At 44.2% G+C, this 13493-nt stretch overlaps 1 protein-coding gene across 1 annotated transcript in view; it reads left to right on the forward strand.

The window, feature by feature from the left end:
- Nucleotides 1-2601: 2601 nt before the first annotated feature.
- The window catches only part of LOC310780828 (poly(rC)-binding protein 4-like), a 52200-nt gene continuing 41308 nt past the window's right edge, over nucleotides 2602-13493 (forward strand). Inside the window, exon 1 of the mRNA XM_083641326.1 lies at nucleotides 2602-2738. The gene's annotated coding sequence lies outside the window, so the exon portion shown is untranslated. The remainder of the gene's footprint in view (nucleotides 2739-13493) is intronic.

Genomic DNA, 13493 nt, shown 5'->3' on the forward strand with positions numbered 1-13493 from the left:
CCGGTGAGGTCAAGGAAAAGGTAGGAAAAGGAGTTAGACAATATATCGAAATATCGCAATATCGGCGATATCGCAAAATACCATCGTATCGTGACTCAAGTATCGTTTTAGTATCGTATCGTGGGCATCTGGTGATTCCCACCCTGATATCCCCTATGCCTGTTGGATTGTATCCACAATCCAATGAGATAGCCCAGCCTCCTCGGGCATCAGGGGGCGCTGACGGGCCACCAAAGTGACTGACCTCTCAGCCCTCCTTCACCGTCCTGAGGGGGGTGGAAAGTGTGCAGTTCAATAGACTGACCGGTGCCGGGCCTCGGGTCAGACTGACCGGTGCCGGGCCTCGGGTCGGACCAGACCTTAAAGCCCCCCTCCAGTGCATTTGATCATTCTTAAGATATTATATTATTTGCTGAGTCATGACCCGGGCCTGTTGATCAACCGCACTGTTTGCCAGTATTTATTTTTTTGCTTACTCATGGAAATCCAGGAAGCGAAGAGGCCACGCCTGTGTTGTACTTACAGTAGGCCTCTGGCCTCGGGGCTAATCAGGGCATGGCCTCACCAAAGGTGATGTGATGTGTCTTAAAGAGTATAAGCCAAGTCAGCTGCCGCTGATCCCTGATCACACTGAAAATGTAGTGGTGGAGAGATAGTCTCTCGACATTAAAGAGAACTTCTCATCCCTACAATGAACCAGATGTACCATAGCAAGTTATTCAGTAGCCTATGGCACAAGCTTTTTCATGGTTTACTGCTCGATTCATGGGGTGGTGTTGTACAGAATTTGGTAAACTCTCAAAAAGTATGCGGGTTGACGGCTCACTAAAACATGTTTTCTCCACAGCTGATCATAAAGAACAGATCTCTTACAAAGTTTGCTTTTCCCTGTGATTCTTGCACAGTAAATCATTACTGCAGACAAATGATTCAGAAGATTCATGCTGCTGCCCTGAAGCTTAGAGGCCTATGTGGCTTATTCACTCAATATGGGTTGTTGTGATCCTATCCGATAATTACTACACATCATCCCTATAGTTCCCAGTCAACTATTAGTGTTTAAAATGGGCTGAAACCCAGCAGGTGTCTAACGACTTAGAACTCAGAAAAGGCCTAATTGCATTGAAAAGCCATGTGAATGATTCATTAGGCCTAAATATCCCCCTCATCACCATATCCTTATTTATAGGCGGTGCAGGCACTCCGTTCTCTTTTGATTCCAAGCCAATAGAAAATGTCCAGTCATCATGTCTGTCTGAAAATAATCAGCATACGAGGCAGCTGTAAACATGTCAAGCTGTGAAGAAGAAAGGCCTTTTGTTTAATATTATGAAAGCATGAATAGAAAATCATATCCGTCCTCTGTCATGCAGCTGGCATGCAGGAGAAACCAGAGAGACCACCGGGATAATGGGGTGAAATAGATGGAGATGTCATGCACAAATTAGCCAGACATCCCCGCTGTCACGGAGGAACAGTGGGAGCTGTTTAGACGCCATGCTTCACTGCCTATAATATTAATGAGACAATTCATCAGGTGAAAATGTATCATGGGTTCATTTGGCTTTGAACAAAATGGAAAAATGCATGTCATGATGTCACTCTGTCACAAGCCTAATGACCCTCCCTCCCCCCTAAAAAACATACATAAAATAAATACCAATCATTTGCCTAAGTTACCATGTTATTAATGATAAATAGCCTACATCAAATCTACAATAACACGACAATTTGTAATTGGATGAATAAGCCTCCAGAAAATAAAACGACGTGCTGTGGTCATGGTGGAAAATACTGGTTATGATGGAGCCAGAGCTGCAGGATCGACATAATGGCACTAGATGGCGCTGTATGAGAGAAAGTTGCTGTGTAGAGCACTCCAAGCACTTCAAAGAGATGTAGAGAGCTTCGATTTTTACATTTGGCAACAACTTTGACTACACCACCATATAGCCTACAATTAACATTTGTTAAAATAGACATATAATAGGCTAAGTAGGACTGCAATCTAATAACAGTGTTTTCACATCATGTGCATTTAATTTCTAGTACAGTATTAGCCATGTCTCCTATCTATGAAGAGAGGCTTATTATGGAAACTTATTGGGCTATAAACTGTGAATTTAAAATGTTGGTCTGATTTCCTATCCCTGATCAATAGTGTAAGTAATTGAGACAAGGCGATGTTGGCGATTTTGAACAGCCTGATTGATTAGGCCATGATGCCATCATGATTTCATTTCACACACCGCGCAGAAGCTCAAAACAGGGTCCTGATTGAATGTGTCAATTTGCACTGCGACGCGCAGGGAGGAGAGCGTGCCCAAAGTACAGGTCCTTTGGGGACAGAGGGGCGAGGTGTGCTGCTGGAGGTTTGGAGGCGACTTGTCCGGCCAGTGCAGCAATAGATTTGTCCCCAGAGACTGAGCACTCGGCTCCCCCTGCTGCTGCACAGCACTGCACGGCCCGGGCTGCCTTGGTTAACGGTGCACAGCAGGGTGGTCTCTCTCTCTCTCTCTCTCTCTCTCTCTCTCTCTTCTCCCCCCCTCCTGATCAGCAGCAGCGCACAGGCGCCCTGCACTCCAGTCTGCTGACACGCCGGGAGGAGAGTCCGCACAGCACGTCCCTCTCACCCGCCGGACTCGATGTGGATACAGCGCCTGCTGCCTGCTGCCGAACGCACATCCATGGGGATACTTTCATAGGAACTGTAGCCTGCGACCTTTACATGAAAACAGGTAAGTGGAGGATGGCAATTTTCTCGCCTATGTTTACAATTCGGGCAACTTAAAATAATGTAGCTCGCCATTGGCCGCGATGAACTATTGAAATCAACGTCTTCATGTAATTGCTCGAAGAAGCGCACCAGTGAGTTGGCTAATAGCGCATACTACATGTATTTTTTTTCAACCTACAAACAAACTCTTTTATAACAATCACAGAATTAAACCCGATATATTATGCTATGTAGGCCAATTGTTCACCTGGGTATTTATTCTTGCCGTCCTTGTAATGAATTGTACAGTATAGTGGCTTGTGTGACTTTAGATAGCCTATCCTAGCCTATATAGCCTAATTTAGCAGATGATATAATTGGTAAGATTCAGGTGTGGGAGCTGAATCAATGAAGCCAGCACTGGGTTGATACATCCAGCATTATTAGCCTACAGCAGAAAGTCTCCAGATGAGCTGGGCAGAACAACAGTAAATAGGAGCAGCAGGAGGGGACAATTGGTCTGTTGTGTGTGTAGATGATAGGATGTGGTCATGAAAGTGGACCCCAGGCCAGTCCTGAACACAAAGATCATTCTCAACAAGTCTGGTACTGTGGGCGCCTGCTTGGTGCTGAGGCAGCGAGTTATGTGTGACAGCACCATCATTCACCAAGATACCTAATTGCATTAGTGTTCGCCTGGACAGGGGGAAAATGGCTCGATGAGCTGAGCCAAGTGAAAACCCAAACTAGATGCAAATGTCCTTTAGGTAGCACATTTTCTCTTAACCTTTGCTACCCTTGGGATAGCCTATAATATCACTATCTCTGCATATAGAAGGCCACATTTGGCAAACTAGATATAACTATATTGTAATTACATTATCCCGTTGTACTCGAAGCTATTTAGATCTTTGCCAGGCAGTCGTGATTAATGTCCCACTCTATCCTCCCTGGTCAATTCCCAGATCTTTCCTGCGTTTGTCTTTGCTACACAATTCCCAGCAAGTGATGTGAGTCATTTAAGGGACTATTTTCAATTAACTTTGAGGGCACAAACAGACTTGTTAACATCTAAATTAACCGTAGGCTTACATACAACCTGTTAATTAATTCTTATCAGAATTAGCATCAAGAGTTCCCTATAGGATTGAAACAGCAGCAATAGATAGAAATGAGTCATACTGTATGTAGTCTAATCTTGCTCACACTGTTTAGGCCTGAATCTGCTCAATTATTGGCAGATTTGAAATGCACAAGGCTGATCATCTTTAGACTCTCCAGTCAAATAGAATTGATGAAATAACAATCTCAGCCCATTGATTTAGGTAAGTGGGTAAACAATGTTCCTTCCTGCCTGCCTGGAGACACTCATGCATCTTGCATGTGCACCTATCTTCAATACATATCTGCTCATTAGGGCTGCTGGGTGATATGGACAAAATAAGATATCACCATATTTTTGAACAAATACATCAATATCGATATAGCAACAGTATGGTAGGGATGGATGACTATTGGTGCTTTGCTTTCACAGAATATTTACATAATGACATTTTTGATCATAATTATCAGTAGTGTCGATACATGGGCAAAGGCAAATAATAGAACAGCTAGAACAGTCTGGTAAGTTCAGAAAATGACATCACTTTACTGTAATGCAGCCTTTAAAACCAGGAAAAGACAACACTTATACCATACCACAATATTACGATATCCAAAATCGAAGACAATATCTAGTCTCATATGACGATATCGATATAATATTGATATATTGCCCAGCTCAAGTGGAGACCTGTGAATAGAGGAAAGATACACCAATTAGGGTGTGTGTGTGTGTGTGTGTGTGTGTGTGTGTGTGTGTGTGTGTGTCTTTCATGTAAGAAGTGTTTTTTGACTTGTGTATAGGAGATTTACAGTCATTTGGATGTAACACGTACATCTCCTATATGCTGTGATGTTACTGAGGAAATAGGGGGATGCGATTCCGGTTTCTCTTCCCCCAAGCACATGACATAGATCGATAGAGGATAGAATTGTGTAGTGTAGTGTAGTGTAGTGCGTGTACGTCAACAACATGGCTGTTTGTGTATAGCGCCGTGGATACATACATATATACGTGCTCCTGAAACGCTGTAAAGAGAGAGCAACATGCACCATCTGGTTTGTTGCGAGAGAGAGAGAGTGCGTGACCCGTATCTCTTAAGAGGGACAAAGGGGATTGCTGACTCGATATCCGACTGCAATTCCTTAATGCACTCGGAGGAGAATCAAAGATCTAATAAGCAGTGGAAGAGCCTCTTCAATAATGAAACCCCAGCAGCAGCAGCAGCAGCAGCAGCAGCATCTTCTCTGCTGCAGAGCGGAGCTGGCTACGGGGGCTGGGGGGCTGTGGGGGCCCCAGACCAGAGGCTTCATAAATAACGCAAGCCAGAGCTGACATGCTGCTCCAATGTCTGGGAACTGCCAATAATCCTCCTCATCTTCTAAGATGCTGCTCCTGCAGACGGACGGATGGGGGGGAGGTGGGGGAGAAACAGGCACCTCGCTCAGTTGCTTTGCAGTCATCAAGTCCTGGCAGATGCAGGCCAGCGCAGCAGCTTTACTTGATTACAGTCAACCGTTCTGCAGAACAAGATCATGGATATTCAATCACCTTGTTGAGGAGGGGGATGCAGGACGAGCCGTCTTGGAGAAGATGGCCCTTTATGGCAAAGGAACCTATAGGGATATGCATCATATATCGGCAATCATATCAGTATTGGCCGATGTTAGTCATTTTTTTATATATCCGTATCGGTCCGATGAGCAAAGCCAAAATGTTCACATTGAGAGGAAACATTGCGTTAAATCTATGATTTATGGGCTTTTCCAAATGGAAATAAAGAAATGCATTACTTTTTCAAATTCACAGTGTTTCCATGTGTTTTCCAGTATGTACATCATTTGATTGATCATAGAAATGTGTTTTTATACAGATCATCGACATTGGTAAATATCGGTTATGGGCCATAACAGCAATGTTAATATCGGTTATCGTATCGGCAAATCTTTTTTTATCGGTGCATCCATAAATGAGACCTAAATTTAGGCCTAAAAGAGTCATATATTGTTTCAGTCATGAGAGACCAGTGGGTCAAATTTAACAAGCAGGCTTTAGTCACAAATGGCATGGCAACTAATTTTGGCGTAATGACTCCATGATATGATAAGATGTCGCTCCTCTTGTGGTGAGAGAGGAGGGCATCAGCTCAGACTAGGATAGAGAATCCCCCCCCCCCCCCTAGGGAATTCTTCAGGAGTCAAGACGTTGGTGGTGGACTGAGGAGGTGGGTGGGGCGAAACACAGCTCCAGAGAAGACCATCAGCCTGAGATACGACCAGCCACTGAGGTGAACAATCTGGAACATGATAACCCACGGCTATATATACTGCAATCACCTCTTTGGTGATTGGCTCAGCAGATGGCATGTATGACATCACAGATGACATCCCAGCAGCAAGTATGACATCACCGATGACATCAGCAAGTATGACATCACCGATGTAATGGGCTGATTGGCTGTTGAGGATGGGGTGATATATGGTAACGTGACATGGGTCTTCATTCTTGAAACTCGGTCTGTGAGACCCCATAGAAATGTAACTTTTTTTATTATTATTTTGCAATCAAAGTAGAGTTGGGAGACCAGTCTAAAGGAGAGCTTAATTGTGTGCTAAAAAAAAGAGTCAGAAATTGTATGTAGATTTCTATACTCAATTATTTTGGATTCTGAGTTTTGCAAGTCTAATCAATATCGTGTTTAGTAACTGATCTATGAGTTGGCATTTTTCTCTGCAAGAACCTCCGTGTGTGCGTTTATTCGCGTTTTGCTATGAAGAGGGCCTTTCTTTGAAAACGTGACCCTTTTGCTCCGTTTCTTCTCGGGATCGAACCAGCGGGCCGACAGAGCCGCGGGCTGTCTCTTCACATGAAGAGATAGGCCTGTGTGTAAGCTCTAATGATTGACCCGACAGCCCTCCTGACTCGTCCCCGTCGAGTCTCACAGAGTCTCACGAGTGTGATTTATTTAGCTCCTAACTTCCTCTCAAAGAGCAGCTTTCAGAGAGCCTATCTACAGGAAGGGACTCTACTGCAATAAGGATAGGTGAATGCTAAGTACAGCACTCCAGTACGTGACTAAGCACTGTTACAGTACGTCAAGTGAATGAGCTGAAGGACTGAGTTGTACTCAGCTGCCTGGCACTGTGCTCTGCACTGCACTAAATTCAGTTGGGCCATCTGCATTGTTGTGTGTTTTGTTTTTTTGTATTGGCGACCAAGAAGGAGAGAGAAGCCTTTTTAAACCCCCCCTTCAGCTGCCGAGTGCCTGAAATATTTAACAGCGACTGCACTATTTTTGGATTTGTGCTCACTTTGTTGTGGGGCTTATGTAACGCGGTGGTTCTGTTTCAGCCCGATGCGCATGGCGCCGTGGCGTACTGAATCCAAGTTTGAAACGGCTCAGCGCCTCCATATTGGGACAGCAGCGCTTGTTTGTTGTGGCTTATGCAATTTTTTACAAACGCACGCACACACACACACGCACACACACACGCACACGCACACACACACACACACACACACACACACACACACACACACACACACACACAGTCCACTTGGCTCACTGAGCTGATGTGTTTTAGAAGAGAAGGTGCAGCGTTTATCTCCATCATCACAACTCATCCATCTATAAATCACATACTCTGTTTTATTGTTATTTCTATCGCTATGTTCTTTTATGTTTTGTATCTATTAAATTATTTTATTGTGTGTAAAGCGACTTTGAGTACTTAGAAAAGCGCTATATAAATCTAATGTATTATTATTATTATTATTATTATTTAGCGGCACCGTCAACCCGTGTGATTCGAGGTGGTAATGGACTTATGTTCTCCATCCATTCCATCCAAAATGCATCGAATCTAAAGCCAAATATTGTGTCCATTCTGTACTAAACAGCATACAAGGCATACCACATACTGACTGTACAGTTGAGATTTGTGAATAACAGATTTATGAATACATCTGAATAGGGATGCACGATATATCGGCAATCATATCGGCAATCATATCGGTATCGGCCGATGTTAGTCATTTTTTAACATATCGGTCATATCGGTATCGGTCAGATGTTGCAATGTTAATATCGGTTATCATTATCAGCCAAATTCTTCACATTGATATGAAATAATGCAGTAAATCTATGATTTATGAGCTTTTCCAAAGGCTTTGCAAATAAAGAAATGCATAACTTTTTCAAATTCAGTGTTAACATGTGTTTTTCAGTATGTATGTACAAAATGTGATGATCATAAAAATGTGGTTTTATACAGATCATATCGACATCGGTAAATATCGGTTATCGGCCATAACAGCAATGTTAATATCGGTTTATCGGCATCGGCCAAAATTTTCATATCGGTGCATCCCTACATCTGAACGAGGAGCTCTGCAGCAGCATGCACTGCACCCCGATGAAGCCGAGTGTCGTCTCTGATACGGCCTCTTGTTCCTCAAGCGAGCAGAGCCGTCCCACATCTTCTCAGCTTACGTTTCGCTCAGAGCTATTGATCATCTCTCCTCCCTTCCCTTTTAACCGCCGCCATCCCTCCCTCTCTCTCTCCCTCAGTGCCTCTCCCCTGTGTTCTCTCTCTCTCTCTCTCTCTCTGTCTCTCTCCTCCTCTTCCCGAGGTGTCAGGTTCTCTGACTCATGCCCTCGCGCTGGAGTGGAGGATGGGAGGAAAAGGGGGGCAGGGATGAGCGAGAAGAGGAAGAGAGAGTAGGAAAGTCATTCCGCAGATAGAGAGTGACCTTCATCCAGTAAAGAGGGATGGGATAAAAGCTGGAGTTAATACCCTCTGCCAAAGTGTATTTCCACCGGCATGCCAAAAGCCCCATTCAGAATGATGTATGGTCCTAATGTAAGCCCTCTCATAAGAAGAAACATGCCATTGTGATGTCCAGGCGAGGCAAACGACCCCCGAAAAAGTCCGGGCCTCGGATCCCGAGGAATAAACAGGGGAAAAACAATCAAGCTGTATTCCATAATCTAACGCCAACAGCACTGCAGCATGTGACATCCAAACAACCAATTAGGCGTTGACCTCAATGTACGAACATCTATATGAAATGACATGTCTCTCCTCTCTCTCGCGGTTGACAGGCGTACAGGATGTATCTGCCCGGGCCGCGCTGTCCTCATATTAACTAAAGCCGGCATAAAACACAGGCGCAGACAGTGTGTCACGGTGTGTGTCTGGAACCAGCAGCCCACTTGGGGACTGGAACAATTGACAGGCCCAGAAACATGGCCGCCCGGTACGCGACGCGTCGTTATCTCTGGCGTTTTGTGTGTGGAATCATCCTAGCTAGCCCGCGTTAACCCATTGATACCTGATGCAGCATTTGTGTGCGTGTCCCTTTAAGACCGCGAACCGCGTTAACGCGGTTCGCGGTCTTAAAGGGACACGCACACAAATGAGGGATATACACACAAATGCTGCATCAGGTATCAATGGGTTAATAGGAAGAAGGAAGTAGCTTGGGTTTTTAACCTAATGAGGAGACGGGACGCCTACGCGGGAAGAGAGACGGAGAAGAAGAAAAGCGAGAACGCTCGATCAATGCGTGTTCCTCACAGAGTGTGCGCACGTGGTATATAAGCCCATTACTCATTATTGAGTTCGAAATAACCAAACTGCTGCTTTGAGTCCGACTGTCGGGGAGAATGACGCGGCTTCGGATGGACCGCGGCGATAAATGCATCGATTCTATTAGTGTTCATTGCCCGTTGGATTCACATGGAGGCATAGAGGGTGATCTGTGTGTGGAGTAAGTGACTGACATCATTGTAAGTCGCCGTGCTAGAAAGAAGCATCGATTCTCTCAGCGCTCTGACCGATGACAGCCGTCATAGTGGAACCATTTCTGTTGCCAATATTTGATCCTGCGCCGTCATCGCTCAGAGTGGAATAGCGTTAAGCTACGATGTTCAGACACTATATGGTGTAGGGGGAGCACGGTGGCGCAGTGGTAAGCGCCGTCGCCTCAGAGCGAGAAGGCCCTGGGTTCGATTCCCACCTGGGAGCGCTGAAGGAGTGCGTGCCCGTCCGCATGTCCTCGAGTGCCCACCGCCCGGGTGGGGTCGTCAAAAGGGCCCTTCTGTGTGGAGTTTGCATGTTCTCCCCGTGCCCCCTGGGGTGAGGTGACCAGATTTCTCAAATGAAAATCGGGGACATTTCCAGTCCGGCAATCAATATATCATAAAAATATCCAATGTTATTACCTATCAAATAATAAAGGGGGATGATTCCGGTTTAATTTATTTTGTTTATTTTGTCCATGGCTTTGTCCACACACACACACACACACACACACACACACACACACACACACACACACACACACACACACACACACGTCATTCACTGTGCCCACTTACAAAATGTCAATGTGTTCCCCAGCAGCATTTGGCCTGGCCATGACCGTCCAAACCTACAACGCCGCATGTTTTATGAAAAGCCTCCGATCTCACAAAGTATTTTCGTAATTGGGGACATTGGGGACTATTATTTTCGTAATTGCTTTTTCAATGTTTTCCTGGAAGAGCAGGAAGCAGCAAAACGTAAGCCTCCTGCAACCTTTTTGCTTGAGTGGTTGGCCAGTGGGCACGTCTGTAAAGGGGAGACTCGTAGAATCCATTCTCATTCAGATATATTGAGATGAGAGCGGTCAAGGGTCCCCTTTGAAATTGACCATATATGCCGATTTTTCAAAATGTATTATTTAGCCCCCTTCCTTCCCGACAAGGTAGCATGGCATTGTTGGTCCCAATGGATGCTGCAGGTCTTTACAGTTTCATAGCCTATATAAGTATCTTCATTCTAGATTTAAGAATGAGCCTGCTAGAGCTAGAGTCATATCGGCCGCAGACGCCAGTAGAAAATCGGGGACATTTTCAGGGACAGCTCCAGCCGGGGACAGGTCCCCAAAAATGGGGACTGTCCCCGAAAATCGGGGACGTCTGGTCACCTTACCCTGGGGGTTTCCTTCATATAGGAACCCCACACCAAAACTGCTTGCTGAAGTGATGCCTCCTCTGGTCGTTAGGGGTGCCTGTTCGGAGGGAGGGGACGTTGGAATAGCGTGATCCTCCCACGTGCTATGTCCTATCGGTGAAGCTTCCCCTGTCAGCTACTGCCCATGTCTCGGAGGAAGCATGGAGCCAGTTTCGGCTCTCCCCAGATCGGCAGAGGGTGGAGCAGCAACCAGGATAAATAAATTAAAATTAGCACTAAAATGGGATAAAAAATCTGGGATTTTTTTTCCAGAAAAATAAATAAGCGATGTGTAGGCTTTTGTGCATACCGTAAACAGTGTTGGGCAAGTTACTTTCAAAATGTAATATACTTTATATTACTAGTACTTCCATTTGAAAGTAATAAGTTACTTTACATTATTACAGTCTGTGTAGAGTAACTCGTTACTTATTACACTACTTTTGCATTACTTTCACCAAAACAACAGCAGCAGCAGCGGAATGACATCGCCACCCCGGAACCATCCCGAAAAATAATTTCAACTGCCTTGAAGTCAGTGTAAACAATCCAGAATTCAAAATTGTATTATTTTCCTTTGTTATTGTCATCTATATTATTTGCGTCAAAACACACAATTTGATTAGGAAATGATTGTATATTTATTTAAATAGGTGCTTTGATTAAAAAAAAAAAAAAAACTCAATTTGTAACTTGAGTTACTTGACAAAGTAACTGGTATAATATTACTGAAATCCTATAAGTAATAAGTTATATTACTGAGTTACTGCTAAAAGTAATATATTACATGTAATATGTTACTTTTGTAATGAGTTACCCCCAACACTGACCGTAAATAAGGGACTTATCAAGTCTAATTTCTTTTTTTTTGTGATCAAATTTTTATTCAATTTTGTCAAATGAAGATCATGACAGTGGTACTATAAATAGTACAAGGAGTCATATGCATACATACAGCAATTGACAGGCTATATTTATATCACCAATGCCTTGCAAAAAAAATATAAAAAATACATATTAGGAGTAAGGAGAGGGAAAAAAAAAAGTCTAATTTCTGATGCAATGACAGATACAGTCAGACTGATGGGTTGGAGATGGGGGCGGGGCATGACTACATTGTGTTCAGGGTTAGGGTTCGTTAGTAGGGTTAACGAGCCACACTTAATAATAGGCTGACACGGCTCCAGTGTATATCGTGCCAGCCGGAAAACCCTGTTCCCGTTTAGTAGATGCATAGAAATCCCCACCTCAGTGATTTTTCCCACAGCACTCTGAATTAGAACATTTGGCTGCGTGGCGTGGCAGGTTTGGAGTAGATTATTAGTCCAAACAATTAGGGATGGGCATTTCTAGCAAAAACACTATTCGAAATTCACTGGCCAAAGTCGACTTTTAACACATTCACTGCCAGACGTTTTTTTTTTTACTGTAGTTAGCTTCTGCCAGAGGGGTTTTTTGAGGATTCTGGCTCATCTTTCAAGACCCGAGGATTCTTTTCTGCTAAGATTTTGTGAACACACAATATCTCAAAAGAACTAATAGAATGTGTGCTTTCTCTGTCTAAAAGTGTTAGTTTGTAGAGTTAGTAGTTATGTAAGCATTAGCAGTTGAATACAGCATGGTTTCAGCGTCAGAAAAATTATTCAGAGATAAACGGCTTTTTGTGAAATTCGATAGAACAGTCACTTTAACCATTCATTTTTGGCTCTCTCTCTCTCTCCCTCCCCCTCTCGCTCTCTCTCTCTCTCTCTCTCTCCCTCCCTCTCGCTCTCCCTCCCTCTCTCTCTCTCTCTCTCTCTCTCTCCCTCCCTCTCGCTCTCCCTCCCTCTCTCTCTCTCTCCCGGAGACGCACTAGGTTTAATCCTAGTGAGAGGGGGGAGAGGGAGAGAGAGAGAGAGAGAGAGAGGGAGGGAGGGAGGGAGAGAGAGAGAGAGAGAGAGAGAGAGAGAGAGAGAGAGAGGGAGAGAGCGAGAGGGAGAGTTGCTTCCAACTCCTCCCTCCATGGGCGTTCTTCTTGGCTGCAGCGGCCGTCACCGTCACAAGCTTGTCACCAGTCTCACTGCTTTGCTGCTGTCCTGTGCCTGTCTGCGCGGCCGCTGTTTGAGGAAGTCTGGATGGACTCGCTCACTTCTTGGAGTTTTGGTTGAGAGAAGCTTTTGCGATTCTGGTCATATTTATGCTGCGTGTTTCAAAGTGTGTTCCACCTGTAATCTATTATGCAAATTTGCAATCCCGCATCGCCAGCAATCAGCGCGAAAACGAAAGCGTTTTCCCCCATCCATTTTCATGAGAATGGCTGCTTTTTGCTTGCCTTCCTCTAGTCAGGAGGGCACTGTCGCCACTTAGTGGCTCGGTGGAATGGGTTGTAAACGTTCGGTGGCTCCAATAATTATATAAGAGATGTAAAAGGGTTAGATGCACATCCCACGGTCAAAAAAAAAAATGCATTTTTTTGACGTATTAATACGTCATTGGCAGTCAACCGTTGGATTATTTTTGACGTATTAATACGTCAATGGCAGTGAACGTGTTAATCGAAATTCGAAAAAAAAAAAAAAATGTATAAAAAAAAAAAAAAAAATTTATGTGAGTGAAATGTTGCATTGTCTCCCCTGATTCTAAGTATAGTCGAATCGCTTGGTTTGAGCAAGTAAAACAATTTTTATAAGCATTTTAA

Source organism: Poromitra crassiceps (genome assembly GCF_964638095.1).
Source record: "Poromitra crassiceps genome assembly, chromosome: 8".
Classification (NCBI taxonomy): domain Eukaryota; kingdom Metazoa; phylum Chordata; class Actinopteri; order Beryciformes; family Melamphaidae; genus Poromitra; species Poromitra crassiceps.